The sequence below is a fragment of the Artemia sp. Qi Xiang Cuo genome, chromosome 2 (genome assembly GCF_049724085.1).
Source record: "Artemia sp. Qi Xiang Cuo chromosome 2, ASM4972408v1, whole genome shotgun sequence".
In the NCBI taxonomy this organism is placed as follows: Eukaryota; Metazoa; Arthropoda; class Branchiopoda; order Anostraca; family Artemiidae; genus Artemia; species Artemia sp. Qi Xiang Cuo.
In genome coordinates, this window is record NC_142795.1 from 55,527,560 (window position 1) to 55,554,306 (window position 26,747).

General features: G+C 36.2%; 1 long non-coding RNA gene across 2 annotated transcripts; it reads left to right on the plus strand.

Moving 5' to 3' along the window:
• The first annotated feature begins 1,183 nt into the window (after positions 1 to 1,183).
• Positions 1,184 to 22,307, plus strand: LOC148955393 (uncharacterized). Of its 2 annotated transcripts, XR_016143048.1 has the most exons (4): positions 1,184 to 1,198; positions 13,074 to 13,560; positions 15,945 to 16,200; positions 20,507 to 22,307. It is a non-coding gene; the product is annotated as an uncharacterized LOC148955393 (long non-coding RNA). The 2 variants fall into 2 exon arrangements; XR_016143046.1 differs by lacking the exon at positions 1,184 to 1,198 and having other exon boundaries at positions 20,507 to 22,294.
• The last annotated feature ends 4,440 nt before the right edge of the window (positions 22,308 to 26,747 follow it).

The window sequence follows — 26,747 nt, forward strand, 5'->3', positions numbered from 1 at the left end:
TGTCATGCAAAGTTCTCAACAAGGGGAGCTGGCAGTTTGGGATAAAATTACATTTGAACTGAAACTTTTCGTGAGGTGGGATTAGAGTTAACGCAAGGGTTAATGAGGGTAGGAGAAGGTGTAGAAAAATTGAAGTACTACCCTCAGTCTGGCTCGTTAGTTCCTGAGGGGTAAACAGCTCTTCGTGATGGCGATTGGGGGAAGTTAAAATCATCCTTTGGGAAACGAGGGTCAGTGGAGATTCGGCATTAATCGCCTTGGGGATACTCAGCATGTTGAATCTTGAATTTGTAGAGCGGGTAGTGCGAGGCGAAGATAAAACAGGCAACTTTAAAGGGTTTACCTTCACGCCAAGAGTATCTTTAGAGAAACAGTAAGGACACAATCAACTTTCATTCTAGTTAGTAGCGTCAGTTCGAGCACACTGTTCAGCGCCTGGATGAAAGATAGAATTGTATCCTCCACATTTCACCAGAATTAGAAAACACTCCTAATCTCCATTCCGGAAAAACTTGGCCTTGTCTATTCAGTATGTATGCGAAAAGGTTAACAAACTAAATATACTCCGATTTGTCACAAAGTGTTATTAGGTGGAATGCTAGATCAAGACTAAAGTGAAAAGGACTCATGTTCTTTTGATCCATCCAAGACTTTAATCCCTTTGAAAATTTTTCTTTTTCATCTAGGATATGGTTTAACCTAATTCTATACTTATGCTGTTTAAATATCTCGTAACAGTTTTTGTGCTTCAACGTCGGCAATGAGCTGTTTCTGCGTGAGCATTTTTACGATTTTCCGGTATCCGTGAGACGTTGTGTTAAAAAAAAGAAGAAGAAAATCCTAACGCTGTGAACCAAGGGCAAAACCGTCAACTAAAAATAATCCATCAATCTGAGACAATTTTACACTTTTATATACCTTATATATTTTTGCAAGACATAAGCCTCTTCAGCCCATAACAAAACACCAAAAAAACTTATGGTCAAACACTGATATTGAAATAGATGACACTTTTACAAAAGCGGCTCGACCATTTTACGCATCAGTTTAGCAGACGTAATAATTTTCCGAAGAAGATTACGAGTTCATTTGATTCACACATCAGCTAAAGGTGAGATCATTTTTTTTATCCGATTCAATCTTTAAAGTGTTGCACTGTTTTTGGCCTGGAAAATATTAGAATAATTGGTGCAAGCCTGTAAATGCTTAACAATGGAATTCCTACTTTATAATATCAAGCGTGTTCCTATTAACTTGATTTTATGCTTCTTTCCATTTTTTTCTACCTTTTATTCCAATCTAAATAATTTTTTGGAAAATATTACAACCAATACTAGGTTAAATCAAGATGAGGTATAATTCTACTTTTGGCTGTCTTGGAAAGGGGTTTTGTTAGGAAAATGAACCTTCCAGGGATGGGTCTACAGGCTAAAGTATGCCCTGGGTCTGGGAAGGCATTTTGAAGTTTCTACCTCAACTCCTTTTAGAGGGCCCTGGAATTTGCCTACATGTCAGGTCTATATTCATGTTATTGACTTATGAATAAAGTAAACACACCACTTGATGCCTTTATGCTCTTTCCAAATATAATAGGCTAATCATTTTTGTTAGAAATGAATTTTACCCTCACCTCTATATACATCGATTCAGGTAATATATTTGCACATTAAGGGGGGGAGGGGGAGTTTTAATTTACCTCTCATTTACATAAGAAATAAAATTTCTACTTTAGTTACTTTGTGTTTTCTTGGGAAGGGCTAAGGTAGGAAAATGAAACTTTCAAGAATGGGTTTCAAGGCTAAAGTATGCCCTGGGAAGGTATTTTCAAGGGTAAATTTTTACCAAATCATATTATTGAGTAAGGAATAAAGTGAATACACCTTTTGATGGCTTTTTTATGCTGATTACAAATATAACAATCATTTCTATCAGAAATGAATTTCAGCCCCCCCCTACCCCCCACCCCATGTGTGCAAACATAGCCTATATCTTGAATTGGCATATATAGGGGGGGGGACTAAAATTCATTTCTGATAGAGATGATTGTTTTATTTTTTATCAGCATAAAAAAGGCATCAAATGGTATATTCACTTTATTTGAAACTCATTAATATGATTTGATAAAAATTTACCTTTTCAAGTACCTACCTCTGTTAGGTTACTTCTCCTTCTAGAGGGCCCTGACCTTTTAAAAATGTGTGTATTATAAAATTAAAACCTTGCAAAATAGATCTTCTGCTTAAATGAAGTACAACAAAATTTTTTTCATCTTCACAACATTGCTCAATCTAAATTTATAAGCTTTTAAAGATATGCAATTACATTGCCTAAGTTCTGAAAAAAAAAATGCTGATGTGGCTTAAAATTCAACTCAAATAACAGGAATTGGTTTTCAGAACTAAAACTCAAGAAAAAGAAACTGATAACTGAAGATTAGGGTGAAATGTTGCTTGTCAAAATTTCAATTGGTATAGGCTAGACCTGTCATGTAGGAAAATTTCAGGACCCTCTAGCAGGAGAAGGAGTAGAGGCAGGGGCTTCAAAATACCTTCCTGGGACATTCTTGAGCCTGTAGACCCATTCCTGAAAGTTTCATTCTCCTGGCCCCTTTCCAAGATAGCCAAAAGTAGCTAAAGTTGAATTTTATCAAAAAACATAAAATGATGCTTTCTCTTTCATCCTAGCTAAATTATATGACCCATTGCAAATTTACCATGTACTTCCCCCCCCCCTCCCATCCTCCTAATGTGCCAATATGCACCCTTCCAGTTCCAGAATTTGTATGAGAGTATATTGACTACCTTGCAGTCCTTTCAACCCTTTGATTTCATATCTTCAATCCTTCTTTTTCTTCAGCTCAGAAGTGGTCAGAAATAATTCTTTATCTTTGTAAAAGCAGCACCTGAAAATTAAAAATACACTCCACTAGTCATGTCATTTGAAAACATAATTTTGATGCTGGGTTGTGGCAATCTTGAGTACCTCAGCTACCTGTCCCCAGCAATTGAAGTCCAATATGCTGGCCAGTACCAGCATGGTGCTTCCTGCTCATTTTTGCTCTCTTCTGCACTGTAGAATTCTATCAATGTTCCATTGTCTTCTTCATGATCTGAATCATCAAATTATAGATTGGTCTTTCAGTGTTTGGATGTTGTTGTAAATTAATAATGGTATCAAATGTTTCTGGAACACCCATTATCTGGCAGCTTAACTTAATCTTTGTGATTTGTGGTGCCAGTACCAAACACTCAAAAAAGATATGTTGGGGGTGTTTCCACTGATGTTTTACACCACCTTCACAGTGGTGAATGATGGAGATTCCATTGGAATCAAAGAGAATTCAGCTACAGGTATCGAGATTTTAACCTGCAATACCACACTGAATCTTCCCTTGATTGAAATGGGGAATTCAGAAATTGGGTGCACTTTGTTTTTCCATGGTGTTTTATAATGTCTTGAAGGTTCCCAAGTTATGAGTCTGGAGGGGCACAAGCATTTGCTCCTTCATTAGCTAGCCTATTGTCTGTCATATTGTGAGTCAGTCCTTTATGGCTAGGGATATGGTGGAAGCAAACTGAAGTGTCCACATTCTTAAGGCTTAGGAGAGAATCTCTAATAGATTTTAAATCTGAATCAGCAGCCTTAAAATTTATTTTTTGATTAGCTGGATGGCAGAGTTAGAATCTGTGAGGATTAACACTCTTTTTGAAGCTGGTCTGAGGTTGACCATAACTTCCAGTGCTTTTAGAATGGCAAACAACTCTGCTGGCAAAATTGAAGTATTGGATGGGAGAGTTACTGAAATATTCAAGGAAACATACTTAATGCAAACCCTTGCTCCTGCATTTGTTCCCTTTACTGAGTCATCAGTATAAACTTGAGTATATTCAGGAAATAATGAGGAAATTTTATTGGCAAAAAGCTGACAAACAGACTGATCAGTATAAAAAGATTTATCCCTAGGGAGCAGTTGGAGATAGTACTCAGGGACCTCCATTTCCCAAGGCGGAGAATTTGGAAAAGAGTAACTATCTGCATGTTCATTTTTCCAATTTGGATGATCTTTCAGTTATTGACACCAAGAAGACTTATGGTGCTGAGGCTTGCTAGGGTTTGGAAAAATGGCTGGAAAGATTGCATGTTTATCACCATAATATTGTATTTTTGTAAAGTAACAGTTTCTCTGCATAGTAGCTTTATCTTTCAGAGCAGGTAGTCCAGAGAGCTCTTTTAGCTTATATACTGCAGTATGTTTATGCAGACCCAATGCAATTCTTATGGCTGAATTTTGGAGTGTCTCAAGGGTTTTAAATAGAGTTACAGGGATATTTATAAGGAAATGAATGCCATATTCCATTTTTGAGCAAATATACAGTTTATAAAAATCAATAATCAATTTTGGTAAGGATCCCCATTTAGATCCTGCAAGTTGCTTTAAGATGATGAGTCACTTTAAGATTGACATTCTCAACGTCATCACATGTTGTTTGCCTTTTTTAATGGCTGTCAAGGGTCATACCCAGTAGACAGACAGATGGCTGATAAGCTATTATGCTCCCTTCTATCACTAAGGGTTTAGGGAGGGTTGTTTGACGGTTATAAAACACTATTGCCTTTGTTTTTGGGACCAAAATGGGCAGACCAAAAGCTTTAAAAAGCAGGCACACATCATCCTTAAATTACCTTAAATCGCATTGTCCAGCGAAATAAGGAAAGATCCTGTAGAGTCGCTGGTCAGTGATGATGGGGAGTCACTGGTTCGGCGGCGTCCCACTCTGTTTTCCATGGTTTGGTGGACCAATTCTTATCAATGGCAATCTTGAATGCATTGACAGAGGGAGCGGTAGCAGCTTCTTACTATGCCCTCTTGTCCTGAATGATTTGTCAAGTTGTAAAGGACTCAGAGAAGAGGAATCAGCATGCAGTAGCTTGTAAGCCATAATGACATCACCCCTCCGCCGTCTGTAGACGAGTGTATGGAGCTGTAGTTTGTTCAGGTGGGATGGATAGTCGAGGTTCTTGCATCCATCAATAGCTTTGGTTGTGCGCCTTTGAACAGATTCTATTTTCTGTTGGTCACTCTTATTCAGAGGCGTGGCAACACACATCCCAAACTCCAGCAATGGTCGTACAAGACCCTTGTACAGCTTCGTCATAACTTTAGATGATCTGCTATGTACTGTATGCTTAATTATTCCGAGGGTCTGATATGCTTTGGCAACCACTGTTTGGGTGTGTTTGTTGAATTATAATTCTTCATTGACGACTATTCCCAAATCTCTTTCAGCTACCGAGAACCCAATCGCTTGTCTCGAGCCATCCCCCCCCCCACTCATATGGTACTTCTCATTCTTTTTCCCGAAATATACTGCCTTGCACTTCTGGATGTTAAACTCAAGCTTCCATTGGCAGGCCCAAAGGGAAAGTGCATCCAGGTCTTCCTGTATGGTGGCTCTAGTCACTGACAACTCCGAGGGCCCAATAAGCTTTGCATCATCAGCATAGAAGCTCATCTTATTTCTTACAGCCCGTGGAGCATCATTAATATAAATATTGAAAAGTGTTGGGCCCAAGATCGTTCCCTGGGGCATGCCAGTATCAACTCCAGCAACTTCTGAGAAAAACTCTTGCCCGTTATCCCCAAACACTCTAACTCTCTGCTTTCTTCCTGAGAGGAACTGCATAACCCATTCAACAACCTCCACATGTATCCTGGTAGATAGAAGTTTAGCCTTCAAATGACGATGGCAAACTTTGTCAAAAGCTTTTGCAAAGTGTAATAAAATCATATCAACAGGGATATCCTGGTCTAGCAGTTTGGTGACACATTCATATGCGTCAATAAGATTTGTCTCGACCGAGCGTCCAGATCTGAATCCATGTTGGGTATCGGTAAGTATTTTATTGTCAATTAGGTGTTTCATAACAGTAGTGTTTGTAAGTCTTTCGTGGATTTTACTGAATGTCAAGGTGATGCTAATTTGTCGGTTATTGGCAGCACAGTTCCTACTTCCACCCTTGTGAACAGGTGTAATATTTACATTTCTCCAATCTTGAGGGACTTGTTTCGTGTCAAGAGACTTCTGGAACAGTTTTGCTAGGGGGAGGGCAAGCTCCGCATGAGCCTTTTTCAAAGTTCGAGGGTGTACCCCATCAGGGCCAACTGACTTATTTGGGTTCAATCTTTTGAGCTGTGATTCAACATCCAAAGTGCTGATAGTAATAATTTGCATCAGTTTCTGAATATCATATTCCGGAATTTGTGGCAAGAGGTCATTATCTGGAGGTGTAAAAACTGACTTGAACTGCTGGTTCAGAGCTTCAGCTATATTTCCAGGGTTGATTATGGTATTCCCATTAACTGAGAGTTCGGTTACCGAATGTCTTCCGGGCTTTTGAGTGGAGGCATACTTCCAAAATTTCTTCGGATTTGTTTTTGATGCTGAAGCTAAAGACTCCTCATACTTGCTAGTAACTTCTCTTGTAAGGTAGCGGACTTTGTTTCGTATTTGTTTGAATTTGTCATGATTAGCCTGCGTTGGGACGTCCTTCCTTCTCCAGAACTTCTTCTTCTTCCGAACTGCTAGTTTGATTTCTCGTGTGATGAAAGGGAGCGTTCTTGGTCTTCTTTTCCAAGTGGTTGTCGTGTGTTTTGCGATTGTCTCACTGAGGACCCTTTTCATCTCAAGCCAAGCTCCCTGTACATTATTCTTTTCAACAAAAGACCAATCTTGGCTAGCCAGATCTTGCCTGACCTTGTTGTAATTTGTAGACACATGTTTTCTAAAATTATTTGTCTGTGGGTACAACTTTAGTCGACAAGTTATGGCTATATGGTCGCTTGCGCCAAAAGGTGGCTCTGAGTCTATACTTTGGATTGCCTCCTCATCTTTGACAAATAGGAGATCTAAGAGAGATGGGTTCTGGCCCTCTCTGTACCTAGTCGGGAAATTGATTGTCTGGTACAATGAATGTTCTTGCAGGCATTTGAGGAGTGTGCCAATCTGGTCATCGTTATCTCCTGTGGCAGCATAACCACTAATCCATTGGATCTGAGGCAGGTGAGAACTTTTCTGACAGGGAGAGCTTGGGCTTCTATAAATACAACCTATAATTAATGGGTGACCCTTTAGCTCAATTTTTATCCAGACCTGCTCCACCCACAGCTCATACTGAGAACCAAGATTAAGGTCCCTACCTTCAGTGATGAATTGATGTACAGGACAATTCCTCTTCCTTCTGGTTTCGACAGATTTGAAATTATTCTGAATCCGGTAATCTGGATTTGTACATCAGTCAGTGGCACTGAAGTATACTTTGGTTTAACTTCAGTGAAGGCAAACACACTCACTTCAGGTCTTGCTAAAACTACAGCTTTTATTTCATCCATTTCTGTGGTGATGCAATCCACGTTACTGTGAAGCATTAATAGTCTATCTTCATTTTCAATATGGGCATCACCAATATCTCTAAATTCCGACTCACAAGATTCGAAAGTAGAACTATCCAAAGGTTCTCCGCTATGATTACTTGATAATGCACTTGCAAACGATTCATCATTATTGATCTCAAATGTGGGGCTTGTGTTTGAATCACTCACACTAAAGTTTCTATGTACAGTACTATTTACATTGTTTTGACGGGCGTCAACTCCTAGATCTCCATCACCTGCAACCCCAGGGTAGCTGGAGGCTGCTGGAAGTTTTTTGGGACAATCTTGTTGCCTGTAATCACAATATTTGATTCACCACCTGCCCGCCTTCTGTATAGTTCTTCATAAAACTTTTGCCTTTTGTCACAGTCTGTTTTCGATATATCATTTCTGAACTGAACTGCCCCTTTTTCCTCAAAAGATTTCTGGAGAATTAGCTTCTTAATCTTGAACTTGGGGACAGCGAACATGATTGGGGATGGGCGTAGTGGATTTTGGGTTATAGAGACAGTGGGATTCACTAGGCAGTGAATATTTGAAATAGGAACACCAGGTAAGCCGTATTCATTAGCTAGGTGCTCGCGGACAAACTGGGCATCATCAGTTTGAGTAGCAACCCCAAAGGCCACTATATTCAATCTTCTCTTCTGTCTGTCGCGGTCTTCGAAGATTAGCGCCTTCACCCTGCTTTCAAATTGTTCGTTTAGGGCTTCCTTTAGAGCAGTTGTTTCAGCAGTTACAAGGTCTTTTAACACTTTTTGGTCTGTGGCAGCTCCTGAGTGCTGCTCCAGGGAGCGTACTTTATCTTCAAGGCCGGTGAACTTAGTGTCTATTTCAGCTTTCAGTTCATCCTTCAAGCTCGAAAAGGATTCTTTAACCGCTTCTTTGATTTTCACATCCAGGTTCTTTATTGTCATCAAGACCACCTAGAGACCTTTTTATGCTACTGTCCACAATTTTCGCTATTTCTGAGGCATTAACACTGCCTTTTGGGTTGCCTTTGCACATGGGACATTTCCACTCACAGCCCATGCGGCGAGTCATCTTCGTTAATAAAATATATTCTGGTTCCGAAAGATCAAAGTATTCTGCACACAGCCATCGCTCACAATCATCACAGTTCATAGCGTTAGAACCTTCATTCAAATTATCTTCACAGGCTGCACACTTGTCCGTACCCTTCACCGGGCTAACACGCATCCGTTTGCTCGCCATTTCTGGTTCGGGATAAATAGCGGAAGTTTATCAGTTCTCTTGGCAGATACCACTAAAGCACTTGCCACAGGTACTTTCGCCTCTTCTGCTAGCTTTTTCTCTCCTGACGCTCAAATGAAAGTATTGTATATCGTCGATGCTCAGAACGCTAAATTTATTGCCTTGAAAATTCTCGAGGTAAACAAAAAATGTGGTAAGTGAAATACTCAAATCACCTATTCCCAGCAGCTTAATGATTAAAATCCCGCTGGTACCAATTCGGCCTCTTGTTTGTTTGCTATTGCTCCCTCCTGCACAAATTATCCACCAGAAATACGCAAAAACGGACGAGCAAACGTAATCAATGGTGTTTTTAGTATTTAGCGTTTGGCAACTGCGCTTTATTGCTGGCTGCAAATTTGGAAGAAGGAGAAAGACACTAAATTCAGCTTGGCCTTATTTACAAACAAAACACAGCTGTTTATTATCAGACAAAAGACAAGTCCCCTGGGAATAGAAAATAAAAATTTTCTAACATCAAAATTCAGGTAGGTAAAATCACACACTAGGAAAGTCACTCAAGATGCCACCTAAGGATAAATATTAGTTGAAAATGATAATTATAGGTACTAATAAATGTTTTATCTCACAAATTTAGCCAATATGCCTGTATTCAATTTTCACATTGACAAGTTTAGTTGCTGTTGTCAAGACTAAATCTAAGTCTTCCTGAATTATGCTTTGGAGTAAGTTTATATTCTTGTGTCTATTCCACACCAGGAGATCATCAGCAAATTCTCCATTTTTTGACTGACCTTTAAGTTTTAATTCTGAAATATACAGTGTGAATAAAAGAGGACTTATGACAGTTCCTTGTGGGAGACCATCTTTAACTTGTTTTCTTGAAGACAGAGTGTCATTTATCTGAACTTGAAAAGAATGATCACAAAGTAGATCATCAATTATTGGTACCATTGTGGATGGAACATTTTTATTATTCAAAAGTTTAACGACGTTTTTTGTTTGGTATTACCATATGCATCTGTCTAATCAAACATCCCGGCAATTCCAGATTCACCATCTTGCAAAGACTCTGCTATATCTACTTCAGTTCTATTTATGTTGTCCATTGCACTGTGACCCTTTCTGAAACCTGTTTGGGTAAGAGGTATCATTTGATTTACCTCTGCAAACCATTCTAATCTCTTCAAAATCATACTTTCAAATATCTTGCCCATGGTGGGGAGGACTGATATTGGTCTGTAAGATATTGGGTTATTGGGTGATTTCTCAGGTTTGAGGTTTGGGTGAATAAGGGCAATTTTCCAGGAATTAGGGAATTTCCCTTCTCTCCATGCCATATTACATACTTCTAGAAGTTTATTTCGAAAGGTCTGGGGTGATTCAATAAGCTATTTGATGTGTATCTCATCATACCCTGGTGCTGAGGTCCTGGTGTTGGATGTTGTGTTTGAAATCAAAAGACCAACCAACAAGACATAGACAGGCTACAGGCTTTGACTCAAGACAGGCTCCGTAAATTCAAAACAAACAAATGCTGTACTTTGCACCATGAACCTAACAACCCAATGGCTACCTACTCAATTTACAATCCCATCACAAAAGCAAGGGAGTATCTAGCAAAAACAGACGAAGAAAGGGACCTTGGTGTCATCATTGCCAACAAGTTGAAGTTCAACAGCCACATTCAGCATGTTGTTTCCCATGCAAATTCCAGCCTTGGCCTATTAAAATGGACCATCTGTAGCCAAGAGGCAACAATATTCATAAAATTATATAAAGCTCTCGTCAGACCCCATCTCGATTTTGGCATGTGCCTTGCAGGTCCTCCTTATTGGCAAGATATAAGGCTCATCAAAAATGTTCAGAGGCAAGCAACAAAGTGCATGAAAATCCTAAAATCAACTTCATGAGGACCACCTCAACCAACTTAAGCTACCTACCTTCAAAATTTGTTAAAGTTCAAATTTTGTTTATTTCACAAACCCCTGAATCACAAATGCCATTTAATTAGAATAGATAGCTCTTTTGAAAGCACTAAAAAAACTGTAGCATAAAGCAAGAGGTATTGACTTGGGGGTGAACCCCTTCATATACGTAATAATTTTTGTTTGTTTTAAGTTTTAAGCACTAAAATAAACTGCAGCATAAAGAGTGAGGTATTGACTTGGGGCCGAACCCTCTCAGATGTGTAATAATTTTTGTTTGTTTTAAGGTCTCATATTGCTTCTTACTTTCAGTTGAAATTTTTTTTGTTTTTTTAATTTAATTTATGATCGTTTTTTAAATAATGCTGGGAAATCTGGTGCCCCCTTCATAGAAATGTAATCAGCATCCTAATTAAATGCTTCTACTTTTTTGCACGATTTTTCCAATTTTATTTTCTTTGTTTTCTTATTTCATTTTTGATAGCTCTGTACTTCCTATTTGTTCTGTGTATAGATATACTTTAATATAACATGAGTCATTTAGTGTGTCCTAAAATGGTATTATTACTCGTACACTGGTAGTAATTCCCCTTCCCGAAAATGAATCTGAATCCCCCTTGAAATGTTTTTCTTGCATTGAATGTCACCCCCCCCCCTTCCAAGGAAAGACACTTGACGCCCACCCTCCTTTTTCAACTATGACTATGTGCTTATATAAAAGCAAAGATCTATTCAGATGACCAGAATAGAGCGTTTTTTCCCCATCAAAATTGAACTAAGTAGTGTCTTTGGTAGGTAATTGAATTGCTTATATCAAAACCTAAAATTTGCTTCTCATGGTTTATAATGGTCAACCTGCAAGGATTATTCATGTTTCTTTAAATATATTAAACCAGAAGTGGTGAATTGTAAACCTTTTGGAAACAAAAACTTTAGCTAGCTGAACTGCAGTGGAAATACCTAGCATGAAGAAAAGAAGAACATTTATCTTTCAAAACTCTTGCTAATATTGCAAGGGGGCACTCAAAAGAAAACATAATTTTTTTTTTAAACCTATATATTTGAACTTTTAACAAAATACCCTATTCCCTTCAAAGTACTCTACATTCCAACTAATACTTTACCCCACCAGTGCTTCTACTGTTTGGAACATTTTTTGTTACCATCTTGAGAAATGGCTGACATCTCCGTTTTTCCTTGACTGTTTCACAGGAATAAGAAAAAGTTGCAGAGCTATTTTGGGCTAGTAAGGTGTATGGGTCAGCAGAAACATGTTGTTCTTAACTTAAAAAAAATGATAGCCAGAGATCGGTGTGTGTGTGTGTAGGTGTATTTGCAGTAGTGAGAGAGCCAGTCACCTGTCTGCTACAATTCTGTTCTCTTTTCATGAACACTGTTGTGTGATCTCCTTAACACTTCCAAAAAAAAAAGATTTGAATAATAGTCTAACATGGACAATCAAATTCAGAATGCACTACATTCTTGGCATCAAAAAAGCAAATCAACATTGTCTTGACATTTGATTTGACTTGGTGACTTTTTTGGATGTGGTGATGATAGCATCTTCTATTGGATTGACTGAGGCTTTCTTTATGTGTCATACCAATAGCATCATGTTTCTTCCAATAGCAATAGCATCAGTTTGGGCACTTTCCTGCCCAAACTCTAAATAATTGTTGTCATTTTTCAAAATCCATGTGGTACTACCAAGGGCTCAAATGCCTATTGACAACCTTTAAATGGGCTTCAAAATAGATATAATAAATCTACTGTGTATTCCTCTTAGAGATAAGAGATATTTATTTCAAAATATTTCAAGCCCACAAAGGGCCAAATTTGAACTTCGGAGTCGACAAATCATATGACTACACAAGAAGTGGCAAAAACAACAACAAAAAAGAAAAATCACAATGAATAATCATTTGCAAGTCAATAATTGAACTGTAAAAAGTCAATTAAAAAGTTAAAAAGATAAAAACTGGTCAAACTAAACTTAAACAAAGACAAGTAAGAAACAAATTTAACATTCTCTGTAATTTGTATAGATGATGTTGCAGTTCCTTGCTATTTTGTACTTTAATGTCTTTCGTAGTAAATTTGTTTGTAAATGGAAGAATTCTTTAAAAAGTTCATGAGAGGATTTACTTGGCGCCTTAAAATTGCAAAGTGTCTTCTCCAGTCGATGTACTTATACTTAGGTCTTCCCATGACTGTTGGGGCATAAGATGACAGTAGTACTTCTCCATGGTCACCTTAAGCGTTTTTGACCAAATATATTCAAGGGACGACTTTTACAGTGCAGCATCCTTCTCGTGATAACGGCCAAGCGTTACTTTCTGTCGTACATTTCTTCTAATTCTTGGAGCGATCCAACATCAAAGAAAAGGCGCCTAAGTGTGCTATTATTGTATTCGGAGCTTCCATATATGTTTCAATTGAATACAAAATATTTTTACTGTTTTAATCACTGGAATGAAAGAATGAGTTTTTTTTTGCAGGCCCCATGGTGACATTTTGATCAATTAATCTATCCCCAATTGGCGAAACCAAAAATGTTTGAAATACACTCCGGCGGAAAAGAATTTCATGCTCTTCTTATGGAATTATTTTGACCTTCAACGCCATGAAAAATAAGCAAGAAGACATGCACTATTTTGTATCCAGGATTGAACCACAAACTAAGAAATACAATTTTAACCAACCAAGCCTTTCAGAAGTGTTTATTAAACTCAGGAAATAGTACACAATCTTAATACAGGTCAAAATAAGAACAATGCGAATGCAGTGTTGTGATTAGCTTGTAAACACCAAAACTTATTTAAGAAATTCTCGAATTACATGTTGACCTTTTGAAATTTCTAGTCAGAAGTTATTGTGCGGTTAATTGATGGACCCGCCTTGACACCTGTAAGAGTTGAAGTCAGTTTTGTCAGTCAGACAGTTGAAGTCAGAGTTGATGATGATGTTGGACTGGAAGAGGCAAAGGTATCGTTTAAAAGCGTTTTATCTATTATTGACGCATTTAGGATTAATTCACTGAAACTATATAGATTAAGTAATTGTAGAGTACGGTAATAATGATGGTAGGAAGGAGAACTGGTTCGATTTTCTTACTCAACATGATCTGGTTAATCATAAGTTTCTATCATACCCTTCTGTCGAGGGAGCAGGGTTTTCTGGCACAATCTGGATTTTGGGGGATATTAATTCTCAGTGCAGGCTATGTTTGGAATTAACATAGTCTTTCGATTCTGGGTGGTTGGAATTCGGCTTTTGATCGTTTTATATTCAGAAAGGAAGAACTCACAGCTTCAGACGTTATAAGGTAAATTGATCCATATGGTGTTCCTTAAATAACTGTGTACAGGGTTGATCAAGACGATAGTTCAAACTATTCCCTGGGGTGCTGGGTGGTGGTACAAAAAGAACTTTAAACCTCATCAAATTTGTTTGTGTGCACTTTTTTTGCATTTTTAAAAGTCAGACAATTTTTCTTTTTTTGTGAAGGGGGGGGGAGAGAGAAAGAGGGGTTTAAAATCCACACCCTCCTGAATACGGTTTTGATTATACCAAATTGTAACAGGACCACTAAATTACACCGAAAACAGTAAAAACTTTACGTGTTGGCAACGCTGATACGGATTGGTTAAAAGCTTTTAAATTTATCCACGCAAATACTCAAATCTGGCCTAGTCTAAATCTGCACGTAGTGGTCATGTAGGACTAATATCTGCAATGAAAAAAAGAAGACTTTAATACAGTACTTGGTGAAGATTGGCAATTACCCCCGCATAAATTTTAGTTTCAGTCTACACCTACCTACTTTTTGTTTAGTTATAGGTCATTATGAGGCAGAAGCACACAATTATATTTCAGCTAAGTTATTTATTCACTAATGCAGCAATGATGATAAAAGATAAGGTCATATATTAGTTTTGCTATGGAAGATATGAGAATATAAATGTCGTTTCAAGTGTATAAATATGGTTCACGCAACTGATTAGTTGTTATTAATAGATTATAGGGGCTGTAAAAGTATCGAATGTGTTTTTCTGTTATGTTTTAACTTGTTTAGGCAATTGGGAATACTTATTTTAGAAAATTTTTACAAACAAAGATAACTAAAATGTATAATATTTGTTGTTCGGACATCGACTAGATGGCAATATTTGCTGCAATAAAATTGTTTTTAGTTTCTAGCTTATAACTTCTTTTATGGCATAAGCCAATGAGTACCATTTTGTCACTAAAATTATTAGGTTTGCAACATGAAGTGTATTTGTCAAGAGGTAAATAAATTGATTTGTAGGACAGATAATAAGGCAGCTATAGATGCGACAGTTCCAGTTGTTTTTTTTTTTTTTTTTTTTTTTTTTTTTTTATTGTTGCACCGACTTGAAATCCTTTGTATGTAAGAAGGGGGTTCGAGTCCTGTTGTCGCTTGTTATTTGGTTTGAAAGTGGGTCAGCGTTGTGACTTTAAGTGTAGCCAAGAGTAGACCCAGCTACAAATGGGTAACTGGAGAGATCTGGGGGGGTGGGTGGGGCTTGGGAATTGTCAGATGATTTGCCCCCAACCATGTATTGCACTTCCGGCCGAAGACAGAGAATCAAGAATATTTCTTGATTGCAAATCTTTTAATTCTAGCTATAAGCTTTGTTTTGGCCAGGGTAAATCAAAACACAACTAATTAAATATTTTAGATATCTAGCTTCGCTTGTTGGGTTAATCGATTTTTAATCTGTCGGGTTTTTAATCAATAATCAGTTGTTGTTAAGATTAGTGTTGATTTGGATATAGTTTAAGTTGTTTGTATGTCTTAATCAAAGACCAGAATTTAGATTCGATCCTCGAGCCCGAAGAAAAAAAAATAGATGCCGCTTTACCCCAATGAGCTCAGCTATATAGTATACCAGATCGAACAATAATTTATTACTTAGTTAACTGATACGGTATGTATTTGGCTGAAATTTCAGAAGAAGATTAAATTATAAGGGTAAAAAACAGCATTTTACTAAAGGGTTATCTGTTGGGAGATGTCTGGAAACATCTTCTTTGAGGAAAACTCAGTGAAAATAAACTGCCACCTGGGGGGGGGGATGTATTCGCGCCTGTTCGATATCTCTTAAGCCACCTAAACCAGTGTAAACCCCTCGGATGTATAGACAAACGGAGTTCTTTATGTCGTGTTACCTGGGATTAGGGTGTCGAGTGCTCTCTTCTGGATACTTCTTCCAGAAGGTCCATTGTTAGCCTTTTTTTTTAGTTTTACATGGTTAAGTAGTTTTTATACCTTGGCGATCCTTTAGAAAAATAAATATTTTTTTGTGCACGTAGAAAATGACTTTAACGACGCTCTTATCTATCAGGAAGAGTACAGTGACAGTGTAATTGAGCGCGATAGTCGAACCACTTATCCGGTGACCGTACAGCCAGCCTCCAACCATTCCAAGCCGGGGGCTCTACGTAGTTCAACGAACCCGTTTGAAATGCGTGCACAAGGAGGTGAATCTGCTTTTGCCATGCCAGCTCCGGGTCAAGACAATGCTCGGCCTGTGTTCGCAATGCCTCCTCCTTCGGAGTCAACTGCCTTAAAAACAAGTGAGCAGGCAATTTATAATGCAGGTTTGATTTGAATTATATTTAAGTGTGCCCCCTTCGCTTTTGTCTTTGTCTCCTCTTTTTCATGCTAGATTTTCTGCTAAATTGCACGGATAAATAAAAATGGAGCTGCTATGGAATTCTGTTGTAGTCCGAGACAAAAAATCAATTACAAATTCGTTTCAAACGATACCCTGTTTTGAGGTTGCCTTTTATCTCATTATTCCTTCAAAAATTCGGGGAAAAAAGGTCCAAATGAGGAGATTTTCGGATAGATCCAACATTCTTGACAGATCTTAGCGTCTGTCAGGGTTCCCCCCTCCTCAGTCTTTTTGATCTGTAAAAGTGTTAATTTTGTTAGACAGTCTTAAGCATTCATATGCCCCCCTCCCTCTCTCCCTTTCTCTCTTTATCCGTCTATCTCATTCTTGTTCCTTTTCTCTGGTTTATATGATTATGAGGGTTGTTGGTTTCAGTGTTTGCTATAATTGAACCTTGGAGAAAATTGTAACAATATCCACAAGATAATCCATAAAGGATTTTTAATCTAATCCGCACCTTTAATCGTCTGATAGAAAAGAGGTTTTAATGATGTTTTGTTATGTCCTTGAATATGGAGGATATTGGTTTCCACTGCAACTGTTGTATTACTTGTTGGCACTAAAAGTGGTTTGGCTTCTTTCAAATTATTTTGAAAAGTACAGTTTTTGCGAGGAAAGTAAATAACGAAGTTGAAACTTAAAACGAAGAAAAATTATTACTTCAGAACCTATTTAATATATATCAATAAAACGAGTACTAATAAACCAACTAATTATGTTTCCCTATTTTTCTAGGATTATAGAGAACTAGTCCTTTGCTGAAAACACAAAATAATATAAGTTGTTTTGGTACAGTAAAAGCAAACCAATTAAGAACACTTTTTCCGGAATAAAAATAAATTATTTTAGGATAGTTGCTTTATTTTACTTTCGTTTAATTTGGTATCACTTCTGCATTATGCCTCAGTTCAATGACTGGCTCTTGTTTTGGTTCTGAAAAGGACATGTCTTGATTATTTTATAGACAAGTTCAAAGTAAAGCCATCGTGATAGTATTAGGACTATAGACTAGCTTTAGGTTTTGTATCATAGCTTGAAATTCACTGTTGTATAGAGAGAAATAACCGGATTTCCAGAGTTCATATTATATCTTATTTGATCTTCATTTCAAGTAATACTTAAGCATATTTCTTACAATATAGCTGACGAGACCAAAATACGACCAGATATATCAATCCAATATTTTTGTATACTGAAAGTTACTGATGTCACAACTGGTGTAAGTAATCACAGCTGGTAACTAATCCTTAAAAACTTTAAAGATTGGTCTATTGTTGCCAGGATGCATACTCACTTCTTACTCCTAAATCAATATTCCTATTTTTATACTTGACTTTTGTGTTTTCAGTAAAGCGCTAGTTTTCTATAATCCTAAAAAAAATAGGGAAACACAATTAGTTGGTTTATTTGTACTAGTTTTATTGATATATGAAAGATAGGCTGTGAAGTAATAATTTTTGTTCGTTTTATGTTTCAACTTTGCTCTTTACTTCCCTGGGAAAATCTTTGTTTTTTAAATTAAACTTTGTTCGTTTTTGATTAAAATTTAGTATAGAAACAACACTGCCATGATCTGTTTTATTCATACGGAATAATGTATGTTCGTTTTAATTTTTAATGCACTCCTTAGTTTCAGTTGCAAACTTATTTTTAATATAATTTCTAATTATCACCGATCTAGGGGAGATAAGACACCTCTAGAAAATACTAAAAACAACCTTGACAGTTACGAAAAACTTTCAGTCTATAACATTAAGTCCATCATCCGTACTTCTGAAAGCAATACATGTTTTTCAGGAACATTTGTTTTTCGATGAGCAAAAAGCTATTTTTACTCGGCTGACTTCGCCTGAAAAAGCCATAATGAAGACAGGGCTTTATAAATCACCTACTGACTAGCCGAAACCAGAAGGCTACTCTAACAAAAGAAAGCTGTTTAAGGGCTAATTTAAAAGCTTATATTTATACTAATCGCTTTTTATAAATTTGACTTGATAGCACATTCCTGTAAAGTGCACTTTCGCTTTTTTCCCCCATTCTTTTAATGAAAAAAGTATGTTTTCCAATGAAATGACCAAAGAAGGTGTTTTTCATAACCTAGACAGGAGCAAAAAAGTAAGGGGGCAAGAACGTCCTTTCCCCTCAAATACCATCGTTAGAACTAGCACACAGGCTTCATCGCAGAGTGAAGTTTAAAGGTTCAATTCAAAACTGTTGATTATTTTTAGTAGATTTTCAGTTGAAAGGATTTTTTTTTTTGCAATAATCTTTTACTTTTAAGATGAGTAGGCGATTTATGAAATATACTAAGAGGGTCTGAAGGGGGAATAAGAGGATGAGGGATATAATAAACCTCCAGTTAAGGGCTTTGAACCATAATTATTGCAATGGTACCGTTTAATGCTTCCAAACTCTTCTACTTAAGTAGTGTTACCAAAAGTGTCGTTTTTAGTGCTATATGGCACTTTTAGATTGTAAAATTGATAAAAAGCACATATATATTAGTAATAGTTTTAAAATGAGCCTTCCCGGGATATGCTTTTAAAAATGAGTGCATCATATTTGAAAAAATAGTGGATCAGCTGGAAATTAATCGTTTTTTTTTTTTTTTTTTTAAAAGATATAGATCTGTAATTATTTATTTCAATATCGAGATAGATTTCCTCTTTTAAAAAATTTAAATTTAGTAGTAATTAAGAACTACTAAAACAATAGATATTGGACCTTTGAACTATGTTGAGCAAAATGGCTATCTCAAAATTTTGATTGGATGACTTTTGGGGGGCGGCCTGTAGGTAAGGGGAGCTAGTTGCCCTCCAATCTCTTTGTTCATTTAAAAAGGGGACTTAGAAATGTAATTCTCTTTCGAATGAGATATTACACATCTCTCTATGAATGTCTGGCCACCCCCTAGCCCTGCTAAAAAAAAAGAAACGATAAAAAACGGGAGACAGATCAGTGCTACCGATGCAAAAAAGCGATTTTCTTTGTTCAATATGGCTCGTTTTTTCAGTTTTCTCTGTAATTCTCACTTTATTTGGAAAAATTGGCTCTAGCTTTACCCCCCCCCCCCTCCACACACAGGATTTTGAAAAAATTACGTCATTCGTTGGCACCAAAAGTGCCGTTTTTACTGCCATTTCTTGGAAGGATGTTTTATGAGCTACTGAAAATCTGTCTACCGATACAAAAAAGCGATTTTCTTTGTTGTTCAGGCAGGGGGACTGTAATTTCCCTGTAATTGGTTTTCGACCATGATGATCCCAATGGTTCACTTTTCATTTTGATCTGACGCCATTTTCGAGAGGTTTCCGTCTCTTTTTTGAAATCACCATAAATTTCTTTGTGGAACAAACTTTTACTTTTAAGATTTACCTGAACAATAGTTACCATTCCTGATTCAGTGTCAGATGTCAATTTTTTTCACTTGACAGTCTTATTCAAAAACGTGTTTTTTAACTTTTGGTTACTATGGGCTGTTGTTCGCTCTTTAATTAGGTTGCAGTTGCTGTTGGAACCATGATTAATCCTTAAATTAGGGAATAGTTTTATGGATGTAGAAACTTAACATTGAATCTATATTTTAAACTCTGAAACCTTAAAAAAGTTAAACTTATCTATTAAGAGGTAAGGCTTGAAAAAAAGTAGACTTAGAGTGCGTTCTAGCATCCCTTATCTGACTTATCCGCTCAATATTAAATTCACCGGATATAAATCGTAAAGATAAGAACAAATATATATGCGGCAACTTGTCAATTGAAACGCTGTAGGTAATTAAGCGAATAAAAACATTAATCACGCGTACTCTTCTGTAAACATAGCTTATTGAGAATCCTTTGAAGGTGTGCGACATTTGACTATTACTGTCTCTTTTTGTTCTCTGCCTTAAATTTCACATATTATTTCCTATTTTGAAATAGCTGAATTTTTAGTTTATGTATGACGTTACTTATTCACAGTTTTCCTGTATTTTCCAGTGTTAGCAGATGTAACTTATCCGAAAATTAGTTCAATAGTAATCCCTCTGACCTCGGACGTCATTTATGTCTTGTGAAACGATAAGGATAAGTAGCTGGGCTTGTCGGAGAAGTGATCTTAGAATGCTCGAACTTATGATTGTTTTTTCAAGTATTTGTTCAGATTATGTTTAAAGAACAATGATCATTTGGAAAGGTTTATGTCTAATTAGCATTGATCCTTGGCTCTATTTGATATGCGTATATTTCTAGGTCCGCCACAAGATCAAAGCTCACCTAGAAGTTAAAGTCGCTCAAGCCAAAATTAGAACCAGCCACTAGAAGATTAGATCTCCTAATTAAGAATTTTGCCCAACTACTTTGTACTTTTTTCCTTGCCTGATTGAAAGAGATATTTGTGTTGTCATTCGTATTTTATGGTCCGCCATAACACATTGAAAAACTATTCAGTGATACGAGCAGGATTTTTTATTCTTCTTCTTCTTTACTGGTGTTTTATTCGTTTAAGTATTACCTCTTATTTATTCTGAATGCAGTTTTAACGTTATCATCAGTGTTGCCAGCAGCTGAGCGGATTTATGGCACGTGTTGTAAGTTAGGCAGAATTTTGATTTTCAATTTATGTATAATACGTGCAGATTTAGACTAGGCCAGATTTGAGTATTTGCGTGGATAAATTTAAAAGCTTTTAACCAATCCGTATCAGCGTTGCCAACACGTAAAGTTTTTACTGTTTTCGGTGTAATTTAGTGGTCCTGGTACAATTTGGTATAATAAAAACCGTATTCAGGAGGGTGTGGATTCTAAACCCCTCTTTCTCTCCCTCCCCCCCCCTTCACAAAAAAAGAAAAATTGTCTGACTTCTAAAAATGCAAAAAAAGTGCACACAAACAAATTTGATGAGGTTTAAAGTTCTTTTTGTGCCACCACCCAGCACCCCAGGGAATAGTTTGAACTATCGTCTTGATCAACCCTGTACACAGTTATTTAAGGAACACCATATGGATCAATTTACCTTATAACGTCTGAAGCTGTGAGTTCTTCCTTTCTGAATATAAAACGATCAAAAGCCGAATTCCAACCACCCAGAATCGAAAGACTATGTTAATTCCAAACATAGCCTGCACTGAGAATTAATATCCCCCAAAATCCAGATTGTGCCAGAAAACCCTGCTCCCTCGACAGAAGGGTATGATAGAAACTTATGATTAACCAGATCATGTTGAGTAAGAAAATCGAACCAGTTCTCCTTCCTACCATCATTATTACCGTACTCTACAATTACTTAATCTATATGGTTTCAGTGAATTAATCCCAAATGCGTCAATAATAGATAAAACGCTTTTAAACGATACCTTTGCCTCTTCCAGTCCAAAATCATCATCAACTCTGACTTCAACTGTCTGACTGACAAAACTGACTTCAACTCTTACAGGTGTCAAGTCGGGTCCATCAATTAACCGCACAATAACTTCTGACTAGAAATTTCAAAAGGTCAACATGTAATTAGAGAATTTCTTAAATAAGTTTTGGTGTTTACAAGCTAATCACAACACTGTGCATTCGCATTGCTCTTATTTTGACCTGTATTAAGATTGTGTACTATTTCCTGAGTTTAATAAACACTTCTGAAAGGCTTGGTTGGTTAAAATTGTACTTCTTAGTCTGTGGTTCAATCCTGGATACAAAATAGTGCATGTCTTCTTGCTTATTTTTCATGGCGTTGAAGGTCAAAATAATTCCATAAGAAGAGCATGAAATTCTTTTCCGCCGGAGTGTATTTCAAACATTTTTGGTTTCGCCAATTGGGGATAGATTAATTGATCAAAATGTCACCATGGGGCCTGCATAGTAACTCATTCTTTCATTCCAGTGATTAAAACAGTAAAAATATTTTGTATTCATTTGAAACATATATGGAAGCTCCGAATACAATAATAGCACACTTAGGCGCCTTTTCTTTGATGTTGGATCGCTCCAAGAATTAGAAGAAATGTACGACAGAAAGTAACGCTTGGCCGTTATCACGAGAAGGATGCTGCACTGTAAAAGTCGTCCCTTGAATATATTTGGTCAAAACCGCTTAAGGTGACCATGGAGAAGTACTACTGTCATCTTATGCCCCAACAGTCATGGGAAGACCTAAGTATAAGTACATCGACTGGAGAAGACACTTTGCAATTTTAAGGCGCCAAGTAAATCCTCATGAACTTTTTAAAGAATTCTTCAATTTACAAACAAATTTACTACGAAAGACATTAAAGTACAAAATAGCAAGTAACTGCAACATCATCTATACGAATTAAAGGAACAGCATGAGAGACCACTTCCCAAACTTAACATTCATACTAGCTTTATCATGTCAATAGCGCTGAGCTTCTTTATTCATTCAGAACAACTTGGATACAAGGATAAGTGTTTCTAGCCAGGCTCATTTAAAGGGATGACTTAATAGCAATTTTTTGTGCATTTATGAGAGCCAAATTTATGACCCGAAAAATACCAAAATTGAATCGATAGCAAATTTTCAAATAGCCCGGATTACAATATAAGTTTTATCTGCTTTGTTTTAACAGATATTTTCAATGTAAATTATAAATTCAAAGTACGTAGTAAATCCTAGGATCCTTGTAGTAATTCCTGGGAAATAAAATTTAGGATTGACTATAAGCTTCTTAGACCTTCCAGAAAAACAAACATAACCTTCTCTTTTTTCCCATATTGTTAACTCTAGATGACAAGGTAAAGCAAAACAACTAACATTCTATACCAGAAAAAAAAATCTTTCTTAATTTTTATTGTCTCCCTGAAAACCTGCAAAAGATCTTTAAAGGGGGTAATAATGGAAGTGTGCTTCCTCGTTGATTACTCAATTTTGGAATGCAGGGTAAAACAGTGAAATTTCTTTTTATTACCCATCAATGAGATTTTTCAGTTGAGGGTCGAGGAGTTGATATATATATATATATAAATATATATATATATATATATATATAATATATATATAAATATATATATATATTATTTTCTACAAAATGAACTCCTTAATATAGTTTACGACGATGTTTTATTAGCCATATTGCTATTTAATCTATCGCTAAAATATAGATAAGAGGCTATGTTACTAACCTGAAAAGTTGTAGTGCTAGGTGTATGTACCTTCTAGAAACGATTATATTGCCTCGAATGAGTGCCTATAAGTGTTTTAGCTCCTTCTTTCTCACCCCCTGATATCACCATATTGGTAAAGATTTTATAGATTGAGAGAAAAAAGTCTTGAACAGGAAAAATAACAAAAGAGAGTCATTGTTTGGTTGAGATTAGAGTCTGATTTTCTTTGTATGTAGGATTTGGCATTAAGACTTGTGATGGAATTTAACTGCCAAATTTATTTATCTTTCAAGTTATAATCTATTTTCGTAAAAAACTTTAAAGCTTACCTATGGGAAAACAGTGGGCAGGTTCTAGACAATACCTTCATGGGCCCTGATTTGGGCACTAGATCTATTTCTAAAAGTTTCATCTGCTAGCACAAAATGTTCTCATATTAAAGAAAGGTCGATCTTAAATCGAAGGAAGTCGAGAACGTTGATTCGTGAGAAAACCTTCCCATGTCTCAATTGCAATTCTTGATTCATAACCAAGAATGTCATTCATTTATCCCAAGAGCTTCCTGAGTTCACAAAATCCCCCTTTTTTCCGCTTTTAACCAGTCTGTCTCATTAGTTTTATGTGAAACTTAGATTTTCTTCTTTTTTTTCTTTTTTTTTTGTTAAAGCCGGTTAAAAAAAAAAAATTATTGCATTTTTAGTAGAATTTCTAATATTATTGCCGCCTTCCTTATTATTTGGACGTTAGTATTCAATTGGCTGTAAATTCTATTTTACTGTAGCATTTACCTTTAATAGATGGTGAAGTCTAACTCCTCCTAGTTGGATTCACACCACTCATCTATGCGACAAACTGAAATAATACAATAACGCCTTTGGAGTTTAAACACAACAGACCATAGATAAAAGATGTTAAACTTCAGTTGCAAATAAAAACATGATCACACAGTACAAAATCTTGCTTTTATCAGCACAAAATACATGTAATTTATTTTTTTTTTGTTGTTGTTGTATTTTTATTCAAGTCATTAACGTATTCTTATCACTTGGCTCTAAGTTGCATACAGATTCAGTTCAGGGGGGAGGTGTTATTGATGGGAAACATTAATTTTCCCTGGCTAAATCAAAAATAAATGTTAATTAACGTAACAACATGTTCATAATTTTACACAAAGGTAAAAACACTCCGAAATTGATGTGATTTCAATGAAAATTACACCGTCAAATTCAACATATTTGTGTACTATGTACAAAAGATTATAAGAGGATTTATTTCCTGGAAAGGATAGTCACGAATGCATTTTACCTCCGGGCATGATCCTATCGAACCAGTGGTCTTTCAGTAACTGGGGGAGGGCTCATTAAAATAAAAATTTTTAAGCAATAATAAGGATTCCGGCACCAGTAAATATTCATTTCAGACATTTCATAGTACAATACAACAGTTGCGGTATAAATAGGGCTAAAATGTCGCTAAGCAAAAATTCTTCACCCTAACGATCACCTTAAAGCCATAAAGATGCATTGCATAAAGCCCTAGGTTTTTGAGAAATACTGCCACACAGAGGCACGTTTTGCCCACAACATGAATATTATAGTATATTTAAAATAGAAAAGGCACAAGAGTAGCTTACAATGTGCCCTGCCATATGCAGTCCAGTCCACACAAAATGAAAGTTGGTCATTGACAATTTGAAAGTTTCATTGAGAGAGCTGAATCATTTGAAATCGATGTATATCTGCTCAATACATAGTCGACAAAAGGTGTTTATAATCAGGCATACAAAGCGGAAAAAAAGATAAATTACGTTTGGAGCATCAAATTCATTATAAATTTCAGTTGACCTTCAAAAAGAATATGTAAATAATAAATATTATAGACAAAATGGTCCTCCGAAGGGTGAAAAGTGAGAAAGGTCATAATTTTTATAAAAATCATCAGAACTGTTTAATAGATATTTTCATTAAAGTCTAACGGCTACCACACGATAGCGCGTTTTGTCTGCAAACAAATCTTTATACTAGTTTAGTTCAGTTTTTTTTTCGTCTGGCCGTGTTAACCCCTTTTGGGAGAAAATCAATAAAAACGGAGGGCAAGGGCAATAGCGGTATAGGATTTTACTGATGAAAAGTTACAAACCGTTATCATGAAGATCACTTAACGTTTTCGCATCAATAAATAAATGATAGATATAGCACAAATAGCAAATCTTGTAATTTTTTATAAAAATTATGACCTTTCTCACTTTTCACCCTTCGGAGGACCATTTTGTCTATAATATTTATTATTTACATATTCTTTTTGAAGGTCAACTGAAATTTATAATGAATTTGATGCTCCAAACGTAATTTATCTTTTTTTCCGCTTTGTATGCCTGATTATAAACACCTTTTGTCCTTTTAACTGACTTTTCATATTCAAATTAGCTGGCGGAATCACACTTTCAAATTAAAAAAAAAGAAGGAATAGAAATAGCATATTACCAATAGTCAATTTACTAAGAAACCTGTAAAATGTTGGCTTCCTAGTTTCAAGATTTATTTTGCTAAACCCTTCGACAATTATAATTAAGATTTACAGGTTTCTTAGTAAATTGACTATTGGTAATATGCTATTTCTATTCCTTCTTTTTTTTTAATTTGAAAGTGTGATTCCGCCAGCTAATTTGAATATGAAAAATCAGTTAAAAGGATAGTGACTGTAAAGCTATTCAATTCCGTTATAAGAAGCTTAAATGAGTGTAATCGGGTAAATAGGTAACAGTATTTAAGGTTTGCTCAAAGAGAAGGGGATATTGATAAGAGTGGAGGTTCAAGCCAGTCTCCGACAAAAGGAAGACTAAATAGAGCACAAGAACAACCTACGCTATCTGATGTTACCTGACAATGCCCGAAAGCTCTATCCTTTTAAATTTTAACGTTGTACCAGTAGCAATAGCTATTAGTACTACTGCTGTTTGCGATTAATGCTGTACTCTCAGTGGTGCTAGTATTTTTATTCATTGCAAAAGTGTATTAAATCTTCAATTAAGCTTCCCACCTTCCTTTGTTCTCTGAGCGAATTAATTCTTGTAAATAACGACCAGATAATTTCTAGAAGTGCGTCCACTTAATTTGTATATATATATATATATATATATATATATATATATATATATATATATATATATATATATATATTGAAGTTTCTACGACAACGCCTTCTATAAAAACCTTTTATGCCCCCAGGCCATAAGATAAAACTCTTGCCCTGTGGGTTGTGGGGGAGTGTCCTCCTCAGAAACATATTTTCTATCTGGAAATTCACTACGCTGAAAAAAATGGTTATCTCAAAGTTTTGATTGGATGTGTTTGGGGGAATGATTGCCGTGGGGGGGCTAGTT